Below are 11,468 nucleotides of genomic sequence, written 5' to 3'. Positions count from 1 at the left end.
CATTTGTCTAACTTTCCACTTAGCCGCCGAGAAAACTGCCGAGAATGAGTGTGCAATGCCCATTTTCTCGCCTGGCAATTAGTTCTACTTTTACCTTTAAAATGAAAATTCTCACCAGCTTTTTTTGCCAAATGTTAGTGGTTCTTCTCAGCGGGCAATCGGGCGTTGAGGGCCCTTAGGGAAAGTCAGGCCCATAGAGTGAGTGGGCAAAACTGTGGTGAATGGAATTTAATGTGGGGAAGTGTGATGTCATCCACTTTGGATCAGAGAAAGACAAATCAGAATATTTTATTAATGGTGACTGACTCGGAGCGGTGGAGAAGCAAAGGGATTTGGGCGTCCATGTACGTGCACCGGTACAAAATGTAATTTAAAAAACGAATGGAATGTGGTTTTTATCTCGAGGGGAATTCAAAAGTGTGAAGTGATGCTACAGTTGTACAGAGCTTTGACCAGACCCCACCTGGAGTATTGCGTTCAGCTTTGGGCATCGAACCTCAAGAAAAACATATTGGCCTTGGAAGGCATACAGTGCTGATTCACCAGAATGGTACCAGGGCATAAAGGGTAAATTATGAGGATCAGTTGCATAACCGTGGCCTGTATTCCCTTGAGTTCAGAAGATTCGAAGTGTTCCGGATGATAAAAGGATTTGATAGGGTAGATACAGAGAAACTATTTCCTCTGGTGGTACAATCCAGAACGAGGGTGCATAATCTTAATTTTATAGCTAGGCCATTTAGGAGTGAAATCCAGAAGCACTTTTTCACACAAAGGATAGCGGATTGTAGAATATATTAATGATTTCGACTTATACATAGGGGGCATGATAAAGAAATTTGCAGATAATATAAAAATTGGCCGTGTGGTTGACATTGAGGAGGAAAGCTCCAGACTGCAGGAAGATATCGATGAACTGGTCAGGTGGGCAGAAAAGTGGCAAATGGAATTGAATCTGGAAAAGTGTGAGGTAATGCATTTGGGGAGGGGCAACAAGGAAAGGGAATACACAATAAATGGGAGGATACTGAGAGGTGTGGAGGAATAGAGAGACCTTGGAGTATAGGTCCACAGATCCTTAAAGGTAGCAGGACAGGTCGAGAAGGTAGTTAAAAAGGTATACAGAATGCTTTCCTTTATTAGGCAGGGCCTAGAATACAAGAGTAGGGAATTTATACTAGAAATGTATACAACACTAGTTAGGCCATGGATCGAGTACTGCGTGCAGTTGTGGTCACCACATGACAGGAAGGATGTGATTGCACTACAAAGGGTGCAGAGGAGATTTACGAAGATGTTGTCAGGACTGGAAAACTTTAGTGATGAGGAAAGATAGGCTGGGGTTGTTTTCCTTAGAACAGAAGAGACTGAGGGGAGATTTAATTGAGGTGAATAAAAATAATGAGGGGCCTGGATAGAGTGGATAGGAAGGACCTATTCCCCTTAGCAGAGGTGTCAATAACTAGGGGTCATAGATTTAAAGTGGTTGGTAGAAGGATTAGAGGGGAGATGAGGAAACATTTCTTTACCCAGAGGATGGTGGGAATCTGGAACTCACTGCCTGAAAGGGTGGGAGAGGCAGAAACCCTCATCACATTTAAAAGGTACTTGGATATGCACTTAAAGAGCCGTAACCTACAGGGCTACGGACCAAGGGTTGGATTTTCAGATTTCGGGGCGTTAATGACAGTGGGGCAGTCCTGATAGCGCCTGGAAAAAGTTTGCGCCTCAGTCAGCAATATTGGGCAGCTGGGCCCTGAGTGTGGAGCAGAACGCTAAGGGGATGCATTGCGCACCTCTCTTAGGACGCTAGGCTGGATGAGCATGTGGAAATCCTGAGCTAAACAGCCAGCCCAGGAGCGCTCTGAGAGAGGCTTGGGCAGAAAGAAAAACCTGAAAAAAAACACCAAAAACATTCCTAATAAATAACTAAAGCCACCACAAAATAAATCGCAAAAAAAATGAAATAAAAGTCAATCCCACTTACCTGAGGTGGACATTACTTACCTGACTGCAGCCGCTAGGGGTCGGACCGCCCGCTTTCACAGGCGGTCCCAGCACGGCTCTCTACAGAGCGCTACGGGTCGGGCGAGAGCCAAAAATCGAGCTGGTGTCGCAACCAGGGGCATTGCACACCGGCTCGCCTCTTCCGGCGGTAAAGCTCCGCGCCACGTCGAAACTGGCCGCAAAAGTCCCAGCGGGGCGCTGGAAGCTGGCTGCCCACCCGGAAGAGCTCACCGCCCCTCCGGGCGAAAACAGAGATGGCCAGGAGCGGAAAATCTAGCCCCTAGAGCTGGACGGTGAGATTACACTGGGTAACACTTTTTCGACCAGCACAGACATGATGGGCCGAATGGTCATTAGACTCAGCAAAGTTAGGAGGCCGCATTCTGCACATGCGGCCGGCGAGGGGACTGAAAACCAGCCGTCGGGGGGGGGGGGGGGGGGGGGCCAAGAGGGGGGTGGGAGGGAGAGAAAGACTGGGGGAGAGAGAGAGTAAGCCTGGGGGTGGGGGTGGGGAAGATAGAGACTAGGGGGGTAAGAGAGAGAGAGACTGGGAGTGGAGAGACATGGGTGGGGGCGCGGGGTGGGGGGGGAGGGGGTGGTGATCGGAAGGGAAAGAGGGAACTCGGGGAAGACGGATCACGTTCTTACATTGGAGTGGATGAAATCCAGAAGTCACAACGCTGTCAGTATTCACTTCATACTCAATAAACCTGTGAACAATCCATACACAATGCCCCATCTATGTTGGGGGGTGGTGGGGTAAGGTCATGCATTTGCACAGGTATAAGGAGGGACTTTGGCTGGAGGAGGCATGCACTTGGACTGGGATAAGGCACTTTGGCTGGGGGAGGGATGTACTTGGACTGGGCTGAAATTGGTACTGAAATTGTAAAAAATCGCTTCCAATTCTCTATAAATCCTACTATTAAGCTTTCAGCAGCCTTTCATCAAATACTCCCATTTTCAAAATGACATCCGTACTGTCCACTTAAGATCGGCTAAGATCAGGTAAAACCTTACTTTTCAGGACGGTATTTAGGGCGGGCAGTAAATGGATCTTAGTGACCAAATTTACGTTTTTAGGGCCATGGTCAGTAATTGATTTTTTTAAAATCAAATTTGCATTTTTGGGAGGGTAAGTGGGTGGTAATATGATGAATTTCCAGCCCATAAATCACAGATTCTAATATACTAATAAAAATAAAGTTCATTTGTTATTGCAAAGTGTAATTTATTTATTCTATAAACAAAAGTGCATATTTATTCACGAAACCGTAACAACTCCATCCAAGTGAATCCTGCGGGACCACAGATACAATTACTGCAGTCTCTCAGGAAGGTTGAACAAGAATATTCAGTTAATTGTTTCACCATTCACATTGATTCATCGAATACAAGTTAATTTGACCTATCTTGGATTTCAAATGTAAAATAAACTCTTGAAAAGTAAAATAGATAATTGACTAGAAGCCTATTTCCTGTTAACTGGTTCTGGTTCAGTATTTTTCAGGGTGAAGAGTTTGAAAACAGAAATTAAATCAAATAAAAACAGCCAATTAGTTTAGTAGGAGTAAACTTGCAATAACTGGAACAAATTCTAATGACTGAGTATGTATATGACATATTCAGGAGACCAAATACTTCAAAAAAGACCACGTACATGAAAGATGCTCAAACACAGTGAAAGAGTTCAGAGAATTAAACTAATTAATATTTCCAGGCTTCACCCTCCTCTGGGTCAAAAATGTTTTACCGAGAAATGGTCATGATACATTCTTTTTAATTATTAGAAGTGCATTAGGTATGAGGAAGTAATGTTACATATTCCCTGCATCTAATTATTTGCAAGTTTGTTACATTCGGAAGATTTTGTTGCATGTTTAAAATAAAGCACTTTTGCGTCTCTGGTCGTGAATCCAGGTGCCTGGATTCATCTGCAGCATCTTCATCCGCCACTTGTCTCTCTGCGCCCCGTCAATAAATTCATCCAAGGATAGGTGACCTGCAAAAAGGAAAAACACCAATCACGCTATAAAAATTAACTCAAAACACACTTACATGGCTTTATGGGTTATGGGATTGTCACACTTATCTAGCTATAATATTTTAATTTTTCTATGTATTTAGCACACTCCTTATTTAGGCATCACTATTCTTTCATACCTCGAGTTGGCACCTTGATGGGATTTCCCTGTTCAGTTATCTGTCATGCAGTCACACTGCAACTGCACACTTCTACCACTAGATTATACTCCAGAAGCTTCAGCTCACAGGTTTCTGGATTTTTTTAGACCTGTCATCTTAGTTTTCTTAAGGTAAGTCAGTTTACATTTTATTTTATTTACTCTAATTTTAAATTATTTTTTTTCTCATTGTTAGGATTTTTAGGAGAGACAACCTCCTCCCCGCTCCAAAATGTAAAATAGAATCCACTTCCTACCTCCTTCGACTATCCTCCTCTTCACCCATTCCTGCGGTTTCGAGGCACTGTCCATCCATATTTATATTCTTCATTGTATAACATTTTTACGATATCAGTGTTCCAGATAATTCTCACTGTACTGGGAATATATTACAGAGTGTCAGACAGCAGGAATTTACTGTGCTGGGAATATATTACAGCCTGTCGAATTATTGTGAATCTTTGAAATTCTTTACCCCAGAGGGAAGAGGATGCTCATATTTAGTATGAGTATATTTAAGGCTGAGATTGACAGATTTTTGGACTCTAAAGGAATCAGAGAATATGGGGATTGGGCGGGATAGTGGAGTTGATGTGGATAGAGAATTGGTTGGCAGACAGGAAACAGAGATTCGGGATAAACGGGTCCTTTTCAGAATGGCAGGCAGTGACTAGTGGGGTACCGCAGGGCTCAGTGCTGGGACCCCAGCTATTTACAATATACATTAATGATTTAGATGAAGGAATTGAGTGTAATATCTCCAAGTTTTCAGATGACACTAAGCTGGGTGGCAGTGTGAGCTGTGAGGAGGACGCTAAGAGGCTGCAGGGTGACTTGGACAGGTTAGGTGAGTGGGCAAATGCTTGGCAGATGCAGTATAATGTGGATAAATGTGAGGTTATCTACTTTGGGGGCAAAAACATGAAGGCAGAATATTATCTGAATGGCGGCAGATTAGGAAAAGGGGAGGTGCAATGAGACCTGGGTGTCATGGTACATCAGTCATTGAAAGTTGGCATGTAGGTACAGCAGGCGGTGAAGAAGGAAAATGTTGGCCTTTATAGCTAGGGGATTTGAATATAGAAGCAGGGAGGTCTTTTGCAGTTGTATAGGGCCTTGGTGAGGCCTCACCTGGAATATTGTGTTCAGTTTTGGTCACCTAATCTGAGGAAGGACATTCTTGCTATTGAGGGAGTGCAGCGAAGGTTCACTAGACTGATTCCCGGGAGGGCAGGACTGACATATGAGGAGAGACTGGATCAACTGGGCCTGTATTCACTGGAGTTTTGAAGAATGAGAGGGGATCTCATAGAAACATATAAAACTCTGACTGGACTGGATAGGTGGGTTAGATGCAGGAAGAATGTTCCCGATGTTGGGGAAGTCCAGAACCAGAGGACACAGTCTAAGGATAAGAGGTAAGCCATTCAGGACTGAAATGAGGAGAAACTTCTTCACTCAGAGAATTGTTAACCTGTGGAATTCCCTATCACAGAGAGTCGTTGATGCTAGTTCATTGGATATATTCAAGAGGGAGTTAGATATGGCCCTTACAGCTAAAGGGATCAAGGGGTATGGAGAGAAAGCAGGAAAGGGGTACTGAGGGAATGATCAGCCATGATCTTATTGAATGGTGGTGCAGGCTCGAAGGGCCGAATGGCCTACTCCTGCACCTATTTTCTATGTTTCTATGTAAGATCAGCCATGATCTTATTAAATGGCAGAGCAGTGTCAAGGGGCCGTATAGCCGACTCCTGCTTAGAATTCCTATGGTCTTCTATCTAAATTTAAAACTTTTCAATTCACAATGTTTTATATGTTATCTCCAATAATTATTGATTTCAAAACTGTCAATATTTATTAATTTGGTCATCTTTAGCATTTAACTTTTAAACTTTCACTTCATAAATATTTATACAGTTGTAACTTTATTATTTATATCCTTTTATACTGTTCCTCATTGATGGTAGGCTAGTGTTTTGGAGATTGTGAAGCAGCCAGGCAGCATTATGCACGAATATAATAGCATGATGCCATCAGATTTTTTTTTTTTAATTCGTAGCCAATCTTTCCAATTCTTTGTCAAATCACAAACGCCAGAGGTCACCTTGCACACATCAAGGATCACTCTGCGCCAATGCTCTTAGCCAAAAGGCCTGGAGCCACTGCACCGTTCCTGGAAGTACTGCAATACCAGGTTCGTGCCATGGAGGTGGATGGGTCAAGCCCCCCACACACCTCCTATTTCCAAAAAGCTTAGGAGAACCACCTTCCTGATCCAGGGAGAACCACTTTGGGGTCATGGTTACTCCCCTGTCAGGTCAGTTACGCATGATCTTAGCCAAAAGGCCGAGCCATCAGATGCAACACAACTGTGTAAACAGTAGCACCAGCGACAGTTCCAGTTGGACATCAACTACACGGCTGTATCTAATGTACCTGCTACTCACTGTGGGCAACACCACGGGACACGAGTCTCGTTTCTTCCGACTACTCTGAGATTAGAGATAACAATGGGAAAATTGAATCAAACATCTCCTGCTCAATACCACTACAGCAATTCCAGCTAACTACATAAAATGTAACCTTCATCATTAGTAACTATTTTCTACTAATACAGCTTACCGATACCCTTTGGTTATTGAAGGGTGCCAATGAATGCTAGTAGACTGTGGTTGTCGATATCTACTTGGTATTAATGGCATTGATAAAATGATTTGGTGTGTGTGTTACAACAAAAGCTTGCATTGATATAGCACCTTGACATAGAAAATCATCCCAAGATGCTTAACAGAGACATAAAGAGAACAGATGCTGAACTAAAGGAGAGCTTAGAAGTGGTGACCAAAAGCTTGGTCAAAGAAATGGATTTTAAAGAGTATCTTAAAGGAGAGTTATGGAAAGATAAAGGGGTTTAGGGAGGGAATTCCAGAGCATGGGGTCTAGGTGGCTCAAGGCACGACTGCCAATAGTGGGAGAAAGAGAGAGGGATGTACAACAGGTCTGAGTCAGAAGAATGGAAAATTGGGAGGGGGAGGTTACAGAAATGGAAAGGGGTGAGACCACTATTTTACCCTGTCCAAACAGTAGAACTAAAGGACGCGGGCTGTACTTGAAGAGGGGTGAATTCAAAACTAATCGGCTGAAACAATATTTCGGTGAGTGAATGGTCAATCTACGGAACAGACTCCCATAGAGGTGCTGGAAGCAGTTAGCATTATTTCATTCAAATGCAAATTAGATAGATTTATTTCAGCCTTATGGACTCAACATCGAGTTCAACAATTTCAGAGCGTAATCTTTGGCTCTCTCCTGAAACATTACCTCTGTTTTTCTCTCTCCACAGATGCTGCCTGACCTGCTGAGTATTTCCAGCATTTTCTGTTTATATTTCAGTCTTCCAGTATTTAGCCTTTAAATTGGCATTCCCTTTTTGTAGATTTCTTCGGTTCTGATTTTTGACTTTTCTAATCCTAATATCCGCTCACCTCACATAGAAAACCACACATAAATTTTTTGTTGTGTCAAATTCAGGGTGAAGTGAGCAGTGCACCCAGAATCTATTAGAACAGCACTTAATAGTTCACCTTCAGATTCCCAGATGAGAACCAACAGCCACAACAGGGCAGTGTTGTCATTTTCACGATTAAAAGCGTCTTCGCGATATTCCTTCTTTCCACCTGACCCCTTCCCAAACCCACCCCAATCCCCCCAAAACAGATGATCTGGTCATTATCACATTGCTGTTTGTGGGAGCTTGATGTGCTCAAATTGGCTGCCGCCTTTCGCACATTACAACAAGTGACTACACTCCAAAAGTACTTCATTGGCTGCAAAGCGCTTTGAGATGTCCGGTGGTCGTGAAAGGCGCTATATAAATACAAGTATTTCTTTCTTTCCAACTGAAAGCAATGGGATATCATATCAACCACAAGATTGGTTTTAGAAGGAAACTCTCTGGGCTCATTGATCTCATCTTTTCAAACCCTTCGCCACATCATAGAATCATAGCAGTTTACGGCACAGAAGGAGGCCATTCGGCCCATCGTCTCCGTGCCTTCACATTACAGCTTTAACACTCGCCTTAACAGATGGACATGACTTCGGCTTAATGTCTCGCCGCAGGGCAGGTTTGAAATCATGCATTTGCCATTAATCAAATAATTCATTATTTCTAGTTGATTGCAGTTGTGTAGAAGGGCTCCAGACACAAGAGCATACTCGCACTCACCCCATTTTTATCAAATGACTGAAACAAGTTCTCTATGTGCTCGGTAGCTTCTTCGCTGTCTAAAATTCCCCCAAAAAGCGCTTAAATTCGTGAAAGAAAAGGGTTCCGCTGGGACAGTCGATCACAAACTTCTTGTACCAGCCTTGCAGCTCAGCAACACCGATTTCCCCTTTATCCTCACCACTCTCCGTCCGCCCCATAGCTAAGGAACTGGGATACTGTGTCAAAGACCTCAGCAGCAAGTGGTCAGCCTTCCAGGGCGCGAACTCCCACCTTAGAGGGACTGAGCAATCTTCGCGAAGCCCGACTTATCCCCAATCAACCCTCAACTTAGTGGAGTCTGGTTCGCCTCCTAAAGTCAGGCTGTGTTCGATAGCCTTTCCCCGAGCTTTTTGTCCTTGAGAAACCTTCCCACCCAAAGATTTTCCAAAACCAGGCCTTGTATCTTCGATCCCCTCAACACTGCTCTTTCTGAGACTAGATGCTCTGTCCCTGGCCAATCTCGTTTCAGTAAGGACTAGTTGGTCTTCTACAGTGGGATTCTCTTCTCCACGATCACTTCAACCCTCAGAATAAGGACTTGATCAGTCTTCCAGAGCCCCGAATTTTGATGCAAGATCTCTTGAACCCCAACTGATTAGTCTTCTAGAGTGGAGACACCTTCCCAAACAATGTAACACTTCACTAGAAACTGTCTGAGAGGTCTGAACTTGGTCCCACCACCCCTTGCCACTTCTCCAGTGTTGTGATAATGTGAGATTTCAGATCTAGCTTCAAGCAGGGCAATACCTACTTAAAGAGCGCTAAGCTTTCCATTGAGCATCCTCTGATGTGACCTTCATTCGCCTTAGAGCCAGAAACACGCCCAGCCCACTCATTTACTGAGCATTGCTCAGATAGCCACTAATTGTTAAATTCATTTAAGATCCAATTAAAGGAAAAAGCATAAACACTTTATATAAGATTGCTTCCATCGCATTCATTCTTCCAGTAATGAAAATAAAGAATTGGACAAACCAGGATTGTTTATCTCAGCTAGAAAATGTGACTGACTGTAGTGTGCCTCAATGTCCTTATCATGCTTCAATTGTTAGACCTGTTGATTAGATAGACACCAATTTCTATTTAAAAGTTGTGCTAAATCCTTAGTTAAGCATGTGGGATAACACCAGAGTACAGCGCAGAGATGGTGCTGTTTGAATAAATGAAATATGATAACAAGAACTGTATTCATTTCAGCAGAGCAGTTAATCACAAAAATATTATCCAGCTATGGTGAGAGTGTTTAGAAAAATGACAAGGAATTAATACATTTTTGTTACGTAGAGAGTGCTTTATCTTCCAGCTATTTATTATTTAGTGCCCTTGAAATAACCGCGTCTGATTATTTTTTTTCACAAATAGTTCTTTCATACTGAATAATGAGATATGTTAAATATCAGCACACACATGCGGCTGAATACAGGGCAGCTTGAGGGATCAGTGCAGGTATTATTCAGAGCTCAGCTCCCTGTCATCTTTTAGACATAATTTAACAGCTTTTATGTGTCCTCGCCAATATTTACCCGTCAATCAACATGACTAAAAACAAATTATTTGGTCATGATCACATTGCTGTTTGTGGGAGTTTGCTGTGCACAAATTGGTTGGCGCGTTTCCTACATTACAACAGTGACTGCACTTCAAAAATTACTTAATTAACTTCCAAACACTTTGGGACACCCTGAAGTCATGAAAGGCGCTATAGAAATGCAAATTCTTTCTTTTTTTATGGCGTCACAAGTATGGAGCTGTGGAAAAATTCATAATTCACACAAAAGTGCTTTAACAATCTGATTAGCAGCTATTCATTTGGAAAGGCAGAAAATGGAAACCTAACAAGTGTCCAAATTAACAGGGTCTTTTAAATGTTTAAATTGCAGAGGTCCTGTTTCAGGAAATACTCACGGACACTTTAAAACGGGTTTAATTGATGAATATGTAATGCCAATTGAAATAACTTTGGAAATGAAACATAGGGACTTGAATAGATAAACCTTTAAAATGTTTCCCAATGGGATAGTTTGACTGGTGTTCACTATAAGGTGGAAAACATGTTGATGCTTAAAATATAATTGTAATGATTACAATTTTCATCAACATACATTGTTCATATATACTTTATGATAAGAAGCCAATCATTTTAAATAAACAGATTGCAGATTGAAACAGGAAAGTGGCCAAACATTTAATAATTAACAGTCCAGGTATAATCATTTTTTTTAACTGATAAAGAAATATTTTGCACGTAGTGGTATATATTCTTAACACATTCGCAGGCAGGAGCATGGACTGTATTCTCCATATTTGTATTGTAGCTTAGCATGCTTCAGAATTAGGTGGTTGGGGGTCAGATATAATAATCCTTTGCCCTACCTTTTTGAAGGATGGTTTTGGTCTAGGTCACTTTTCATGCACATCTAGAGAGCTCTTGGCACAGGATATCTCAAGAGATGTTTGTAGGACGCAGGACAGAAATAGAAACAGTTGGATAGAGGAACTAGGCGGCTTTTGAAAGCAAAAACACAGATGGTGGAGGGAGTGATGGCAGAGGTGTTTACGGAGAAATTCGAGACAGCATTGGAATAATAATAGAAAGGATAGCACATCAGAAAACAAGGTGCATGCTGGCATTAGAAGATCAAGGGCTGCATGTGGAAGGAAGAAAGCAAAGGAAGAAACTGGAGTGGTGGGACCACTGAGGGATTTGAAGGCAAGGTTGAGGATCCTTAATTCAATTTGTTGAGGCATGGGGAGTCAGTGGAGCTCGGCAAGAACAGGGTGATAGGTGTTTGGGAGCTCCTCTTGCTGCCAACATGGTCACTGGCATTCGGAATGAGTTATAATTTGTGGAGGGGAGAAACAGGGAGACTGGCAGAGAAATTCAGCCCGTGAGCTGTTAAAGGCATGGACTAGGGTTTCAGAAACATGGGGACAAAGAAGGAAGAGATAAAGGCAAAGATATGTGATGTTTCAGAGGTGGAAGAAAGCGGACCTTGTAAGAGATT

General features: G+C 42.5%; 1 non-coding gene and 1 pseudogene across 1 annotated transcript; both read right to left on the bottom strand.

The window, feature by feature from the left end:
- Positions 1-3,887: 3,887 nt before the first annotated feature.
- On the bottom strand, positions 3,888-8,621 carry LOC139228022 (guanylyl cyclase-activating protein 2-like; annotated as a pseudogene).
- Positions 6,351-6,548, bottom strand: LOC139228371 (U2 spliceosomal RNA). The gene has a single exon (XR_011587545.1). It is a non-coding gene; the product is annotated as a U2 spliceosomal RNA (small nuclear RNA).
- Positions 8,622-11,468: the final 2,847 nt, after the last annotated feature.

Source organism: Pristiophorus japonicus, chromosome 17 (assembly GCF_044704955.1).
Source record: "Pristiophorus japonicus isolate sPriJap1 chromosome 17, sPriJap1.hap1, whole genome shotgun sequence".
NCBI classification, from domain to species: domain Eukaryota; kingdom Metazoa; phylum Chordata; class Chondrichthyes; family Pristiophoridae; genus Pristiophorus; species Pristiophorus japonicus.
This window is presented reverse-complemented; position numbering and strand designations above follow the sequence as displayed.